The following is a 17,923-nucleotide window of genomic DNA, read 5'->3' on the forward strand; positions in this document are numbered from 1 at the left end:
GAGCCGGTCTTCCTCAGCAAAAAGAGGAGCGTTAGCACGGATGTTAGCTCAGGGCTGATGTTCCTCACACACACACACAAAATAATAAAAAATGAAACCTTGAAATGTATTCACTTAAACACGTTCTCGTCAGCATCACCAACAACGCCCCATTATCCGTTCTGGTACTGTCTCCAGATGATTTTTAATCCCGCCTGGCTTCTCCCTACCAACAAGTACCTGGATACCTACCCTGCCTGCCCCCATTGCTTGTGTCGGGGGAAGAGGGAGAATCTCCCTCTGCCCTTTTCCTTAAGGTTCTTCTGGCTGGCCAAATAATTAACAAGACAGGTTAGCAGGAGAAAATAATACCAAGTTTAATAACATGTATACATGGGAGAAACTCAGAAATGAGCAACTCGCCCCTCTGTCTAAGCTGCTTGCTTAGGTATTGCAGCTAAAGGCGAAGAACGTGTTGGGGGTGGGTAGTGGCCTGGGACTTCAGAGGGCAGGAGGACAATTCTTTTCAGGGTCATCTATAGATAATGTGGTCAGGGAGAGACAAAGTTTTTGATAAAAGGGGCTTGGTGCCTTTCCTATTATAACCTCTATCCTACATTATCTTTATAGCCATCATGATAGAAGATCTGTTCCAGGAAGGAGCCACCATGTCAAATTCTTTAGGCAGTTAGTGGGGGAGGTCAAATGTCCCTCAGAGAAAACAATCAAGGTAAAGAGATATATTTTAGGATGGCCAAATCTTGATCTCCCACAGTCCCGCCTTTGAAACTAAAAGTTTCACGGTCCTTTTGAAACTTAAAGAAGTTTCATAGTCCAGAAGCTGAGTTGGTAGATTGTTTCATCTCACTGAACACATTTCTTAGTCCTGATAATAGATCAGTTCACTTAAGTTCCTTTTGGAAGATGGTGATGCAGGTGGGCTCTCAAGGTTACGCCTATATTGCGGCAGCAAGCAATCAAGTATTTAATAAGTAGCATTTCTATGGAAACAAAAGAAAAACAAGGTTAATGGTTGGAGCAAATTGGAAACGTGTTTCTGAGATAAGAGGACAGCCAGTTAAGAAGATTTTTAGATGTCAGCGTCAAAGTATCTTTTGCAGTTTAAAATGTCTCTGATGGTGTCATCGAGTAATCTCTTAAGTTTGTATCAAGTCTATCAGCTTCAGTTTGTAAGGCTTCAGGAAAAAGGGCAGGTTCAGTTCTCAGTGATTCCAAATGAAAATGATGGAAAAAATCAAAAACGTTAGTTTGGAGATCTGTAGCCAATTATTTTAGGAGACTAGAAGAAATCAGGATCCAGTCCAGTCAACAGATATAAAACAAAAACCTCAAAAGACAACAAAACTAGGATCTAATATCCGCAAATGTATACTAGAGTTTTTACTGAAATATAATTTTTCTCTCTAAAATCACCCTCATTTTTATTAAGATAGCCAAATTAAAACTAACTAGTTTGCAAAATAAGTCTAGTTCCAATAGAGTTGGCCCAATTATTTACATAAGTACAGCAAGAATAGCAATTAATCATATAAGCTCTTTTAAATCTGCTTTGCTGGAACTTTTTATAAGGAATCTCGGATTGAACTTTAAAGGTCTCTCGAGGCCAGGAAAGCCAAGCCAAGGATTTTGTCAGCAGACTTCGCCTGTAATACCTACAGATTTGGGTGAATTCCTCTCTTCCGAGGTTCCCCCAAAATATTTCGAGGTTCCTTGTGCCTGCCAGATAAGTGACATTCTTTACTTATCCTGGTAAGTGCCGCTTGGAACATAAGGTACCAGGCCAATATTTCCACGTGGCTTTATTCCATAAAGTCCAATCTTCATTCCTCAAAAGCTGTATGGTTATATCGCAAATATGATGTTCCAGTCACAGCCTTGGTAATATAAGCAGTGTTTCCAATTGTGTCCTGTTATAAGGAGAACAGATTCTTATTGAACTTATGCAAATAACTATATTGCCATGAAAACAACAATACTCACTCATTAAGAGTTTCCAAATTTGAGGGATCAGATAGAGAGAAAAAGATAAATATTTTAATTTTACTTACAAAGGTATCATTTACCAAATTGCTGTAAGTCATAGCTAGCTCAGGAGAAAAGAGAAAAAGTTTTCCTTAAATCTGAAAAAACAAAACATTAAAAATTCAGCAATACTTCAAATGAAAAATCATAAAAATTATAATCATCCTTATCAGTTCATTCAGTCCTGTATAATCCATTGTTGATCCCAATCTTTTTGTTAGCAGCTTCATGAAGTTATCAGTCTCTCCAACAGATTTTTGTAATTTCTTACCAAGTTCAGTTTTATGATCATAAAGTTTGTCAGAAACCTGTATTCCAGTGTAAATGTCAGAGTCCTTTCCATGAATTTTTCTGAAGTTGAAACATTTTGCAAAAGCATTAGAGCAAAGAAATAAGTCTGTAAACAACAAGACCTCAAAATGGCAATTGACAAAGAAATTTGGTTAATTTTGTGACATACAACACTTTAAAATAATAATAACCAGAATTATGACTGATAATCAGGACAGATCAGCATTTCAGTAATGTTATACAATTTTAAAACACCTATGTCAATAACATTTGCCCACATAATAGCACCTAAGCAGACTTATCATCACTTGTCTGACAATGCTTTCCATGTAATTTAACGTATTGAATAAGCCTAATGAGTTTAGTATCTTTCTCTTCATAGGAAGAGAGCAAATTTCTTTGAGAAGTTCCAGGGCCCTTTGAAAATTCTCAAAGAAAAAAAGTAAAAAAAAGACTTTATTTAAGATATGAATTTTGGGGAGGCTTGTCAAAAATATAAACAGTCAAGTCAATGCAAACAGAGCACTAACAGTCCAAAAAGCCTTAATAGAGAGACTTCAGTCTTTTGAACACAGGAAATTATTTTAACAGGTTTTTTTTTTTTTTTTTTTTAGGTAGACTTACTCAAAGGTAAAGAAAAATCTTTTATAATCTCTTTATCAAGTTCAAGAAAATTATCCTTTTAAGAGAAATAAGACCAAATTATAATTTTGCACCAGCTTACTTCTGCTATTAAAACTCATTTACTTAATTAAATTCATTTCAATCTTAGCCAACTTGACCATGCAAAAACTCCTTTTCCGGAATTCCTCTTCCACAAACCTTCTATGACTTTCTTTTTACATTCAGAATTTGTCCCATGTCTTTCTTTTCCCTCCTAGTACTTGAGGACAAATTTATCTTTCTTAACCAAACAAAATATTTCCATTCTTTGTTCCTTCTTTATACATCTTACTTTCCTTGTACACAGACATATTTTTCTTAATATTTAGTAGCTTCAATCACATATACTAATTAGAAATTTTAACCTTTAGAAACCTTAATTTGTAAGTAAAAACAATTATAAACCTTTTTTACAGTAGCATTTCATGGCTTGATAAATTTATAAACACTTCATAACTTCTAGAAATATGTTACTTTATAGTACAATCTTTTAATAAAACACATGTTTATCAATAGACCCAAAACACCTTTTAGTTTTCCTGTAATGAAAAGCCAGATGTAGACAAACGTACATTTAGCAATCAATGTCTAATATCTTATTTGGAAATGATGATACTCAGAGAATTTTTATCATAAAATTTAGCAAAACTCTAAAGTTTTAAGTCACCAAAAAGAGTTTGGAAGCTGTAACCACCATAACACATAATTATTGTTTAAAGTTCATCCAACATTTACCTTTTTCACAACTATTTAGTTACTTATTCCCAATAATTATTTAGATTGCCTACAAGACTTCATAAGACATTAGATAAAATTAGCCATCATTTAAATTACTATTTTTGTTAACTAGTACTGTAATAGAAATAACATCAGTTTTTTCCTACAAAATTTCATGCAATTTTCATCACTTCTTATACCTTTAAACATAGTTATCATTAAGATTTTTATCAATAGGTCTTGGTCTTCTAATTTTGGACAAGAGAAGCATTCCCAGTCAGACATTTTAAAACATACTCAGGCAAAGTTCATGTAACCTCTTTATATAAAATTAGCTCAAACATTCCAACCTTTATAATCTTATCAACACTTACACTTTTACATGTTCTCAATTCAACTGTAACCTGAGTCAAGGTCTTAAGGTTAGTCAAATTTTTCCCTTCCTTTTTTCTGGCCTTTTCTTAGGTACCAATTAAACAATTATGTGAGAGCTCTCAAAACAATTTTTTTTCCCCCAATTTAGAAGTTTTTCCAATTCAATGGATCCGTCGTCTGGCCATTAACGAGTAGGATCTTCATTTGTATATTTATTCCAATAGTGACTCGAACCAATAAGCCTTTTTAAGGAAAGACCCGGAGGTAACTTTCCACGCTTAGAATAAATCTACCATAGACGCAAGAGGCGTCCCTGGTGAGGGCACAGATGATGTTGGCCCCATGATCCACAGAATTCACTCCCAAAGATATTCAGAGAAAGTAAAGACCTTCGTTGCACAGGCGGTAAGGATGGTGTCTCTGGTCTCCCACAATAGGGTGGGATGCCTCCAGTCACAGACCCGCTAATCTGTGACACCGGGCAGGCGATACCGGAATGGGATTTTTCCAGCACTAACAAGCAACGAAGGTTAAGACGACAAAAGCCCTTATGGACTGGGCCCTTTATGACAAACTCCCCTGAGAGCTTGGCACAGCCGGACAAAGAGACAGTTCGGAACCCCAGTGTACTCGACTGGCCACCAAGGTGCACTCCGGTAAACGCACCTTCCATATGGTGGAGACCAAGGAGAATACTCTCACTGGTCACAAAGCCAAGTTTTCTCCGGACACAGAACAAGACAGAGACTACTCTGGGAGGAAAAGGGATCAAGATCAAAACCAAGAGTACGCTACCAAATTTAAACCAAGAGTCACTAAAAGCACAAGAAACTAGTTTCCCAAATATTTTCTCCTGCCAATCTAAATTTAGAAAGAGAAAAAAATTCTCACCACTTGCTTCCACCGGACCCCGCAGATAGAGATTCCGGGAGGCTGACGTGGTAAGAAGTCTTACCTTTTGCCGGCTTTCGTCAGGTGTTCCCGTATCTCATCATCTGCAGTAGTCCAGGGAGAAGGCACTTCTTCCAGCCAGAGAAGGCAACTAGCCAGCCAGTTAGGGTCCCTTTGTGGTCGCCAAAACTGTGGGGGAAGAGGGAGAATCCCCCTCTGCCCTTTTCCTTAAGGTTCTTATGGCTGGCCAAATAATTAACAAGACAAGTTAGCAGGAGAAAATAATACCAAGTTTAATAACATGTATACATGGGAGAAAGCAGGGACACTGCGTTTCTCAACACAATAGCAGAAATTCTCGTCTTAAATACCATGTTCAGCCAATGACAGAGGAGGATGTTGGGGGTGGGGGGAGTCAGTTACAGGAGATTACCACTAAAGCACAGTAAACAAGAGTAAGGTTATTATGCAGATTTAAGGCCTCACCTTTCACATTGATAAGCCTCTAGAAATGAGGCCATCCCCCCTCTTCCCAAAACAGAGAGGGAGATACCCTTACAAATGGAGATTTCCCTTATAAATGTAAATGTTTATCTGGCAACTCCTTGCAGGGCCATCCAGAGAATGTGGCCAGAGACAGAACTTCCGATAAGATGGACTTGTTGGTGCCTTTCCTATTGTAACATTTATCCTACATTATCTTTACAGCCATCATGATAGAAGATCTGTTCCAGGAAGGAGCCACCATGTCAAATTCTTTAGGCAGTTAGTGGGGGAGGTCAAATGTCCCTCAGAGAAAACAATCAAGGTAAAGAGATATATTTTAGGATGGCCAAATCTTGATCTCCCACAGTATATTCTAAACAGTTCATTCTGTACATATTTCTGCAGCCCCATTCAACTGAGCATGGTGATGAAAAGCCAGCGGTAGGTCCCTTCCCGTAAAAGCTCATGTGCAGCCCTCTTTGCAGAGCCCGTGATGAGTATGGACGGCACCGTTAGTTACGGCTGGACCAACAGGGCCCCAGCTGCAGGGCCATGCTGGTTCATAAAGCACCTCTGTGAGAATGAGAAAGGGGTGCCCCCTCTCCAAGGGGACACAGTTCCACATGAGGCGCTCATCCTGGTAAGTGGAGCACAGAATGGATTTCCACTCCCACTTGCCGCCCAACACAGGCATCCTTGTGCTGCGCCCAATCTACACAACCCTACACAGCAGCCCTGCAAAAATGTACCCAGGGCAACACTGCACCTCCAAAGTAGGTTTCCAGAAAGAATCACCTCACCAAAGACAAACAGGCATTTCACAAATTTCATTACCAGAAATCCTCATATTTGTTAAGAGAAATTCACCCCTAAGCATAATAGGACCAGAGCAAAAGGGGTCTAGCAGAGACGGAAAACTAGCAAATATGGGAAAAAGGAAACTCTCACATCTAAAGGGACAATCAGTTGTTTCCTAAAGACCGTAATCTTAGACTACAGGTTCCAACAGCTGAACTTGCAATGCATGTCATAAGCTAAACACTAAAACAATCACTATCATCTGCAGAAGAAGGCATGATCACATACATTTACCTTTGGGGGTTTACATTCTCCAAATTTAATGGTTTTCCTTCTTTGTTAGACCCTTTTTGCTCCTATCCTATAGTTATATGAAACCACATATAGTGACAAACGTGGTTAAATTTGTAAAACCTGATAAACAGCCCTCGCGGGAGGTGGGCCCCTTAGCTACCTGCATGAAAATAAGAGGAATAGCTAGCCTGGATTACGAAGGGCTTAACATTCAGTGGCTTCCAACCCTACCGTTCTTTTGTGCCCTGCAAAAGAGCTAAGTATCACATGGGTCCACATTAGTCCCAGTCATGCAGGACGGGCAACAGAAGGCAGCAAAGCTGAAATGGAGGACAGCCCAGAGTCAGAAGTCTAAGGCAGTGGTTCTTGAACTTTAGTGGACATCAGAATCTACTGGGGAACCTTTTCAGAACCAGATTTCTGGGTCCCTCCCTACATCTGATAAGTCAGAATGTCCTGGAGCACTTATATTTTGACAAAGCTCAAACTGCAGACCTAGGTCACTAGCATGTTTAGAGAGACTGGGAAATGCTCCATGCCTATCAGCAATTCCAAAATAAAAGTTGGCCACCGCAAAACTAGGCTGTGCGGGTCAGAAAGGGGTGAGAAAAGGATCACTAGCCTGCAGCCTAACAGGCTGTGCTGGGCGGGGGCCTGTAGCTAGAGCTTCATTATTACAGGGCAAAAACCCTGTGCTCTATGAACAAAAAAATTTTTTGCATGTGAGAAATATTTCAAACGTCTGAAAAAATGTTTAAAATAATATAATGAATATCTCTGTACCCTACACCCGATATAAGCAAATCTTAATCTGCGATGATCTGATTCAGATGTTCTCAGTAACAGACTATTACAGATATAACTAAAGCCCTCTGTGTACCCTCATCCAACCCCATTCATCTTCTCTTCCGAGAGATAATCACTATCCTGAACTTGGTGTTAATCATTACCATGCACGTTGTTATACTATTACTATGTACGCACACAGCCACAAACAATATAATTTTTGCATGTTTTCAGATTTTATGCAAGTGGAAACACTCTGTTAAGAATTTTTCTGTTTCTTGCTTCACCACCCCATATTATATTCATGAGATGCAACCACTTTAATGCATGTGGCTATAGTTTATTTGTCACAATGCTATACCTTCAATCGTGTGGGACTGTCTAACTATTCGTGTATTCCAGTTTGGTGGACATTTAAGCTGCAGTGAGTGTTCTTGTACCTATTTTCTTGGACAAGTATGCAAGGATTTCTTAGAGTATATGCCAGAAATGGACATTTTGGGTAAACAGGTATGTCTATCCTCCTTCAACTAGACATCACTACACTGCTCTCCAGTGTGGCTGGACCCAGTCACATTCCCACTAGCAGTATACAAAAGTTGACTTCCCCACAACCTTACTAACACTTGGTTATCACAGCATTGAATTTTTGCCAATCTGATGGGTGTGAAACGGCATCTCGTTGTTGTTTCAGTTTGCATTTCCCTGATTATAAGTCTTTGACAGGTAAATTTACATGCTTTTATATCTATCTGTCAAATACGTGTTAGTTTAGAAAAATCTAACCCATCTTGTCTGAATCGGGGCAGTTCTTCCCCAAGTACTCTGCCAACAGCCACCACAACTGCAAAGCTGAGGTGCAGGAGGGCAGCAAGAAAACAGCTGAGTTAAATAAGGAATCATCTAGGACAAGGGGCCCTAATTAATGCATTGGCTAATTAGTCTTTTCCTTTCCTCTGTCAAGTCTTACTTCCAAGACAACACTACGGGCCTGCGGCCTTACAACAGGAGACACAGTGGGGGTGGGGAGTGCAAAAGCTAAAATGTTCATATAAAAGTACTACCACCGTCCGTGCTCAAAGAAAACGTAGTGACTGCAGACCAAAACCTATTACTCAACCTTGTAAGATACTGTCTACCCCTAACCAACTCCTTCAAACTCATCAGTTTGGCTCCCTCTTTGAAACATTCCCATCTTTTTCTCTAGACCAGACACTGTCCCCCTCCCTTCAGCAGCCCTTTCATCTCCCTTCGCCCACAAGACTGACTAGCCTCTCTCCACATGAGATCCGCAGAAAGCTAGATATGAGCTGGGAGCAAGGTCACTCCACCACGTGCAGCATCCTAATTGCCGGGCAGCGACTCTTCGGATGTGCAACACTCCCCCCCACCCCCACTGACCACCAAGGTCACTCCACCAGGTGCAGCGTCCCAATCACCGGGCAGTAGCTCCTCCCATATGCAGCACTCCCCCGACCCTGACCAAGAGTAGCCCCAACCCTTGTTATACCCTCATTTGTATTCCGGGGGGGTCACCGCCATGACAGTTTCGGAGATGCCTATGTTAAAGAAAAAATCTCCACCTCCCGATGTGGGGATAGAAACAATGCCCCGGTTGGTCCACCTTCCAAGACCCTCAACCGCCCCTGGGACGGACCTTCCAAAGCCACTGACCACCACAACTTTGGTGCAGTTGCTCCCCTTGAGCCTGCCCGCCCCCCCCTTGGGGGTGTATTTTCGCTTTGCTAATAAGTCCTCCTGTTATAACTTCCGCTGTGCGTCCACTTTCAAATCCTTTTGTGTCTGTGGACCAATAACCTGGGACCCCACAGCACCGATCCCACTGGTGCCAATGACACACAGGACCCTCTTCATTGCCTATAACATGTGCCCTCTCCCTCTCCTCTAAAACTCCAGTCCTCTCTTCCTTCCCTTCCCAAGATGTATCCTCAGTAAACAACCCACCCAATCGCCCACCCCAAAGAAAAACAGGAATCCCCTGCAGTACACGGCCCTGCGTTACATGCCAGGCAGGCGGGTGACTTGTCCCCATGCTCCCAGCTTCCTTCCCCCCTCGCCTGGGACAGCTGTCCTCTCTCTGGGGGTTCTCCAAGGGTGACAGGTCCAGACCACCTGGAAAAAGCTCATTCCAGGCAGCGCGGTGGCTTAGCGGTCAAGTGGGCGCGCTGGTGGCCCAAGTTCAGATCCCAGGCGCGCTGATGCACCGCTTGTCCGGCCATGCTGAGGCGGCGTCCCACATACAGCAACTAGCAGGATGTGCAACTACGACATACAACTATCTACTGGGGCTTTGGGGAGAGCAGGGGAAGAAAAAAGGAGGAGGATTGGCAATAGATGTTAGCTCAGAGCTGGTCTTCCTCAGCAAAAAGAGGAGGATTGGCATGGATGTTAGCTCAGGGCTGATCTTCCTCACACACAAAAAAAGCTCATTCGGCCTTCTGTGGCAGAAATGTCCTCACCAGGGCCATATATGCACTTCTGTTCCGGGCATGAGCGAAACTCCGGCCCTTTGGTGAAAAAGACACCTTACGGGCGTCTCCGCAAAAGCAGGCAGGCCTCCCTCCTAGTCAGCCCAGCGGGGTTGGTGTAGTCTGGGAGAGAAGGTGGCCTGGCAGAGACCAAACGGTCCCCGCGATGAGAAGTTTCTGAAGCTCTGGCCCACTCGCTCAAGAAAGCCCTCTTCCCCGAGAGCACACCCCTTACGGGGGTCTCTCCCCCTGCGGCTCCCCAAATCCGCTCCCCAGGGCACCACCAAGCCCCAAGCGGTCCCTGCTCCTCCGTCCCACGCCGCAGAGACCTCTTCTCCCAAGCCAGCCCAAAGAGCGTTGGGTGGGCGAGCCTGGGACCAGGGCCTAGCGCCCCCTGCTCCCCATCAATCTCTCCCGGTTCTCGGGCGCGGGGGGCTCTTCCTCCTCCCAGCCCCTGCGGCGCTGGGTGCCAGCCAGGCGACGACTCTCACCGGTATGTGACCTCGGGCAAGTCACTGCCCCCGGAAGCCTCAGTTTCCTCCTGTGCCGGGCGGAGACCTAGAGGGGTCCTGCCCTGCCGCCCGAGGGGACCGGGCTGCCCCGGTGGGAAAACGCTTTGAGAGCCGCTCGGCGCGGCGGGGCGCGGGGCTCCCAGGGGCTCCGGGCGGACAAAGCTCACCCCGACCACGCTCCCCGCCTCGGCGGGGCCGCGCGGCTGGACCGCACGCCCTCGGCCCCCACCCCGGAGCCCACCGCACACCCCTCCCCGTCTGGCCCGCTGCCGGCCCCCGTACCTGCTCCCGGCGCTCGGCCGCAGGCGCCGCCACCCTGGGCGCCCGCCCGGAGAGGCCCGTGGCCCGGAGAGCCGAGGCGGCCGGCCGCGGCGGGGGCGGGGGCGGCGGCGGCGGCGGCGGCGGCGGCGGCGGGGGCTCCCGGCCGGGGGGGGGGCGGAGCCGGGAAGCGGCGGCGGCGGAGGGGGCGGGGCCGGGGAGGGGCGGGGACGCCGCGCCGCCGCCGCCGCCGCCAATGGGCGCCGGGCTCCCGGGCAGGGCGGGTGGCGCTGGGGGGCATCTTGTGCCGGGGCCGCTCGCGGGGCGGGGAGGCTGAGGGCCGGCGGCCGCGAGAGCCCCGCTCGGGGGCAGCCCCGCCCGGCTCCGCCTCCGGGGGCGACAGGGGCCTCCCGGCCAGGCCTCGCGCCACCCGGGCCCGCCTGCGCCTGGGGCTGCGCTCGCGGCTGCCTCGGCGCCGCTGTTCGCGCCCGCGGGGTAGCCAGGCGCTCGGCCCGGGTAGCTGCCGCCCGCCCGCCCGCCGGCCTCCCGTTGCGCGGCCGTGTCGCCGCGGCCTCCTCCCTCCGCTCCCACACTGGAGCCGCGGTCTCCTCGCCGCTCGCTCTCCTGGCTGTCTCCTCGCAGTTCTTCCCGTCCCGGCGCCTCGGAAGAAACTCCCTCTCCTCTTCTTAGGCTGCGTCTCGGCGCGAAGTCGCGCCCCGCGGCCCGGAGAGGACAGCAGAGGCGGAAAGGCAAGAGACGGAGATGCGCTGCCTTCTCTGAGTCTGGAGACCCGACTTGAACTCGGAGCAGAGGCCAGCTGCCTCAGCCCCGGCCCCTCGCCCCTTTCTCTGTCTTGCTCTTTCTTACTTTAAACGCCCTTGTGGAAAGACTTAGAGCAAACCATCCCACCCCGCCGGGCCTAGTCGCAGAAGAGGGAGAGGCTGTGAGGTGAGGACAGGCTTTTGAGCTGTGCTGACAGTTTTGCTGAGAGAAGTCTGCAGATTCATGACCCCCTTGGCCACCCTCCTCTCCTTGGATGTGATGCTGGTCCCTGAACCCATTTCCTTTTCATGTTTCTCTGACTCCCATATCAAAGCAGTAGAGGACAAAAGAACTCAGCCGTGTGCCGGGAGTGCCTCTAAGTACAGCCGGGTGGGTGAGGGCGCAGCTAAACTGCTGACTAGATCATTTCAATGAAGTGTTATCCTCAGCCGTTCCCCATATGCAGCCACCAACTGGGGACTGAGCAGAGACAGAGCTGCAAGTTGACAAGGCCCAGTGCCACAGTGGTAGGCTGGCCCCGTGAGAGAGAAGTGGGAATGGATCTTTGGCAACAGACATTTCAGATGGCAACCTGACACTTACCAGGTGCGTGATCTTGCATTCACACGGTCGTCAACAGTGTTAGGCACTGGGGGTACAGTGATGAAGGTCGAGTCCAGGCCTTCAAAGAGTTGACAACCTCCTTGGAGGATGGTGAGATATATTCTTGGAAGTTAAGAACTTCAGAATGAGTAGGAGGGCCGGCTTTGTGGCTTAGCGGTTAAGTGCGCGCGCCCTGCTACTGGCACCCGGGTTCGGATCCCGGGCGCGCACACACGCACTGCTTCTCCGGCCATGCTGAGGCCGCGTCCCACATACAGCAACTAGAAGGATGTGCAACTATGACATACAACTATCTACTGGGGCTTTGGGGGGAAAAAAGGAGGAGGATTGGCAATAGATGTTAGCTCAGAGCCGGTCTTCCTCAGCAAAAAGAGGAGGATTAGCATGGATGTTAGCTCAGGGCTGATCTTCCTCACACACACACACAAAAGAATGAGTAGGAGTTTACCAAGTGGAGCAGGTTGGAGGAAAGTGGACTGGGAAGACACTAAGATTATTGGCCAAGGGACCTAGTATTTCCTGAATCCCATTCTTGATTTTCTGGTCACAAAGGAGGCAAATAATGTCATACTACTAGCTGGGGCTTCAGTCCCAATGCCCTCTGTAGAATGCCTATGAACTATGCCTATAAACTATGACATTCTTCTCTCCTTTGACAGGGCTCTGGCGGCCTTGAACAAAATCAGACCTATTTTCACCCCAAAGCTCAAAGCCAGTTGAAGTTTGTACAACCCCAATTTGGTCAAATGCCTCGCCCAACAGCCCTAGAAGAAAAGGAGCAGGCAAGTAGTTTAATCCAGTAACCAAAGGAGCCCACCGAGGCTGCCCTGGAGGCCAAGAAGATACAGGGAGAGGGCCAGCCAGGCCCTAGGCCACCTCACCTTGCCAATTAAGGAGTGCAAAGGAAAGAATGGACCATGTTCATGTGTGCTGTCATCCTTATCTCCGAAAATTTCCATCCTCCATCAACCTTCAGGAAGACAAATGAACATGATGTGTTTAGGAAACCACAAGTTGAAAAGAGCTGGAGCGCAGCCTGGGTGATGAGTGGAGAGTTGAGAGGAGACCAGAAGACCATGAAGAGTCTTGCATGCCATGTTGAGGCATTTAAACTTAACCCATGTGACTAAAGGGAGCTATTGAAGAGTTTAGTGAGAGAATGACGTGATCAGATTGGATTTTGGAAAGACTCTGGCTGCTGTGTAGAAAATGAATTGGAGAGGAACAAGAAGAGAAGCAATAAAAGTGGCTAAAAAGTTATTTGGCAAGGGATGAAAGTGACACAAATTGAGGCAGAGATGGTAGGAAGAGAGAGATATTAAGGTGGTAGAATCACCAAGACATAGCTGTTGAGGAAGAGAGGATCAAGGATGACAAAGTTTTTTGGTGTGGGCAACTGGGTGATAGTGGTGCCATTCCTGAAGATAGGGAATACAGGAGGAGGAACAGAGAACTATGATCCTGGTTAAATCATTCATTTCTGTGACCCTCACTCTCCTCATCCGTATAAGGCAGAAGGGCTGAGGGAGGTGGACTAGAGTCGCTACTATACAGTTACTAATGTCCTTCAGAGATTGGCATCCAGAGATTTACAAAGGAGAGGCAAGATAGCAGATGGCCCATTTCACTTTTTGTTTCCCTTTTTTTTTTTTTTGAGGAAGATTGGCTCTGAGCTAACATCTGTTGCCAAAAGATTGGCTCTGAGCTAACATCTGTTGCCAATCTTCCTCCTTTTTTCCTTTTTTCTCCCCAAAGCCCCAGTAGATAGTTGTATGTCATAGTTGTACGTCCTTCTAGTTGCTCTGTGTTGGATGCCACCTCACCATGGCTCGATAAGCGGTGAGTAGGTCCACGCCCAGGATCCGAACTGATGAACCTGGGCTGCTGAAGCCGAGTGTGCGAACTTAACTGCTACGCCACTGGGCTGGCCCATCCATTTTTTTAAATTGTGGTAAAATATACATAATATAATTTTATCATTTTAACCATTTTCAAGTATACAATTCAGTGGTATTAATTACTGACAACTCAGGCTTCCATAAAAAAAAAATACCATACGCTGGTGGCTTAAACAACAGAAATTTATTTTCTCACAGTTCTGGAGACTAGAAGTCCAAGATCAAGGTGCCAACGTGGTCAGTTTCTGGTGAGAGCTCTCTTCCTGGCTTATAGATGGCCAGTTTCTTGCTGTGACCTCACGTGGTAGGAAGAGAGAGAGAACCAACTCTCTGGTGTCTGTTCTTATAAGGACACTAATCCTTATAAGAGAGAGAACCAACTCTCTGGTGTCTGTTCTTATAAGGACACTAATCTCATCTTGAGGGCCTCACCCTCATGACCTCAAAACCTAATTATCTCCCAAAGGCCCCATCTCTAAATATTACCACACTGGATGTTAGGACTTAAGCATATGAATTTTGTGGGAGTCACAATTCAGTCCATAGCAACTACATTCACAATGTTATTCAACCATCACCACCATCCATTTCTAGATTTTTTTATATTAACCTAAACAGAATTTCTGTACCTATTAAACAATACCTTTTCCATTCTCTCTTCCCTCCAGCCCCTGGTACCTCTATTCTACTTTCTGTCTCTATGAATTTGCTTATTCTAGGTACATCATATAAATGAAATCATACAATGGTTGTCCTTTTGTGTCTGGCTTATTTCACTTAGCAGAATGTTTTCCACGTTCGACCGTGTTGTAGCCTGCATCAATTTTATTCCATTTTAAAGCTGAATAATATTCCACTGTATGTATATTCCACACTTTGCTTATCTATCATTCACCCATCAATGAACATTTATGTTGTTTCCACCTTTTGGCTATTGTCCACCTTTTGGCTATTGTGAATAATATTGCTATGAACATTGGTGTACAGGTATCTATTTGAGCCCTGCTTTCAATTCTTTTGAATAGGAGTGGAATTGCTGCATCATATGGTAATTCTACGCTTAACTTTTTGAGGAACCACCAAACTGTTTTCCATAGTGGCTGTACCATTTTACATTCCCACCAGCAATGCACGAGGGTTCCAATTTCTCCACATCCCCATCAACACTTGTTATTTTCCTTTTTTTTAAGGTTAGCCATCCTAATGGGTGTAAAGTGGTAACTCATTGTGGTTGTGATTTGCATTTCCCATTTCACTTTCAAGCCCAGCATATCTATTACTTGCATTTGTCTTCCAGCTTGGTTTGCAATTGTTTTGGCTTGGGGGGTGGGGTGGGTAGAAGAGAGACATCATAAAAAAATACTGAAAGAGTTATTTACTGAAAAATTGTGACACAATGATAGACTTCTGATAGTATGTAAAACCAAAAGAAGAGCAAGATAGTCTCGGCTACACCACGGAAGAATACTCTGCAGCCTTAGCAGCTACAGGCCTCCAGAAGAGGTGGAACTCAATGACAGTCGTAACCATGCCCAGCAAAGGCAGTGGAAATAGCAAAGCCAAATGGAAGGGGTGGAGCAGGAGATGATGAATTTAACCACCAATACCTCCTGACTACACTTGTTCACAAGCAGATCACAAACACCTGTGAAACACCTCTGAGGTTGCCCTGAAACACCCAGGGATGGGTATTACAGGGTGTGGGCGAGGGCAAAAGGACACACCCTGACCCTTTTTCTCACTGTTGTAATGCTAATAAGTGTGACTTTCTACTTCCATAGGCTAGATTCCTAAAACTAGAATTGCTAGGTCAATGTTTTCAAAAGTTTTACTTCCCAGAAAAGTTGTAACAATTTAATCATTTCTCCATTACTGCTTAAATATAGGGGATTGACTTGATCCTGTTCCTCACTTGCAAAGCCTCTGGATTGGTTTTTTTTTTTATTTATTTTTTTATTGCAGTAACATTGGTTTGTAACATTGTATAAATTTCAGGCATACACCATTATACTTCTATTTCTACATTGATTACATCATGTTCACCACCCAAATACTAATTAACAATCCATCACCACACACATGTGCCTAACCATCTCTTTCGCCTTGCTCCCTCCCCACCTCCCCTCTGGTAACTACCAATCCAGTCTCTGCCTCTATGTGTTTGTTTGTTGTTGTTTTTATCTTCTATTTATGAATGAGATCATACGGTATTTGACCTCCCCCTCTGACTTATTTTGCTTAGCATAATACCCTCAATGTCCATCCATGTTGTCACAAAGGGCTGGATTTCTTATTTCTTTATTTACTATTCTCTTTTATCCATATTCTCCAATCTCATTCCCTTTTCCCGCCATAGGAAATCATTCCAGTGTGTCTAGTGTATATTCTTTTGTTTGTAAGCGTTTAGTTTAAGTGTGTATTACTGGTTTAAATGCATATATTTTTATCTTGTGTAAATAGTATTGTAAGATATACCTTTTTAATTTTTTTTCTTCCTTGCAGCAAAATGTTTTAAAGATCTGGCCCATTGTTTCTAACTACTGCTTGGTACTCCACCCACCACATTTTGCCTAAGGACTTCTTCAATTACGGACACCCAAATTGTCTCCAGCTCCCCACAGCCAAAAACAAAGCTGCTGTGCATATCTTTACACGCGTCCTTTATGGAGCTGTGTGAGAATTTCTCTGGGTTATACATTCAGTAGGACAATTGGATATCTTATAGTTTCTTTCTCATTTATATAGTTGTGGTTTCCTTTTTTGATTACTGATAAGGATAAATTTGTGTGTGTGTGTGTGTGTGTGTGTGTGTGTTTCTTTATCCACTATATTCTTCCAGGAATTTTCTGATCATATCCCTAGCTCTATCCTCCATTCCTTCTTTAAAGACTAATTTAGCCTGTAATTGATCATAACACATTGAATAAATGTGGTACATGAGTCCACATACGAGTCCATAATGATACTCAGAGAGAGAAAGAAACAGAGAAAGGAGAAAAAAACTCATTTGCCACCAATGGAAGTATTATGACACTAACTCCTTTGTCAGGAAATTGATAATTAAAGAGAAAGACTGAGGCATTTAACCTGCCATTTTAGGAAGAGATTAGGTTAGTCTCCAATTGATGAGGGAAAACACTTCCTTACAGAAGAATGTCAGCTAATAAATGTAGAAGGACTGATAGAATTAGAAAATCACGATTTTGCAATCTCCAATGAGATAATTGATTCAGGCGAGGATCACCAGTGAATGTTAAATTATTAAAAAAGAAAGAAAGAAAAAAGACCAATCCACCATTGTATCTATTTCCTACCACTCACTTGCCCTACAAACTCTTCCATTTTGCCTTCTGCTGCCACCATTCTATTAAAACTGCAATGCTTCAAGGACAGTGGTGACTTCTTAATTACTAAATACAACGGCTTTTTCTCACCCTCTATGATCTTTTTATGATATTTGACATTAGCGGCCACCTCCCTTTTCTTGTAACTCTCTTCTTTCATCCACAAAACACTGATTATCTGTTGCTGTACAACAAACCGACCTAATATTAAGTGGCTAAAAACAATAATTCATTATTTCTCGTGGCTCTGTGGGTAAACTGAGCTCAGCTGGGTGGTTCTCACTCAGAATCTCTTGTAAGGTTGCAGTCAGATGTGGCTAGGGCTGGAGGCATCTGAAAGCTCCACTGGGATAGATATCCAAGGTGGCTTCCTCACTCGCTTTTCTGGAACCTAAGCTGGCATGGCTGGAATAGCTGGGGTTTGCAGGGCATCTCTCTCTCTCTCTTAACGTGGCTAGTTGGGCTTCCTAACAGCATGGCAGTCTCAGGATAGATAGACTTCTTACATAGCACCCAGCTTCCCCAGAGCAAGTGTTCCACATGTCCCAGGTGGAAGCTGCAAGGCTTCTTACGAGACAATGAATAGTCTCCTTCTCACCCAGTGTGCATCATCCACTATTTCCAGCACTGGTTTCTTTAGAGGGTAAAAAGAACCTAAAGACCCTTCCCAAGCTGAGTGTAAAACCCATCCATGTTTTTATTGTTTCATTTTT

At 44.8% G+C, this 17,923-nt stretch overlaps 1 long non-coding RNA gene across 4 annotated transcripts; it reads right to left on the reverse strand.

Annotated features, from left to right (window-relative positions):
* Nucleotides 1-331: 331 nt before the first annotated feature.
* Nucleotides 332-10,699, reverse strand: LOC147913264 (uncharacterized). Of its 4 annotated transcripts, none has more exons than XR_015548996.1 (3): nucleotides 10,607-10,699; nucleotides 2,049-5,202; nucleotides 332-1,907 (listed from the first exon to the last, which is right to left on the reverse strand). It is a non-coding gene; the product is annotated as an uncharacterized LOC147913264 (long non-coding RNA). The 4 variants fall into 4 exon arrangements; XR_015548997.1 differs by lacking the exon at nucleotides 10,607-10,699 and adding an exon at nucleotides 10,304-10,492; XR_015548998.1 differs by lacking the exon at nucleotides 10,607-10,699 and having other exon boundaries at nucleotides 2,049-2,120; nucleotides 5,024-10,297.
* Between the last annotated feature and the right edge of the window lie 7,224 nt (nucleotides 10,700-17,923).

The sequence above is a fragment of the Ceratotherium simum genome, chromosome 29 (genome assembly GCF_057802395.1).
Source record: "Ceratotherium simum simum isolate JZ-2026a chromosome 29, ASM5780239v1, whole genome shotgun sequence".
In the NCBI taxonomy this organism is placed as follows: domain Eukaryota; kingdom Metazoa; phylum Chordata; class Mammalia; order Perissodactyla; family Rhinocerotidae; genus Ceratotherium; species Ceratotherium simum.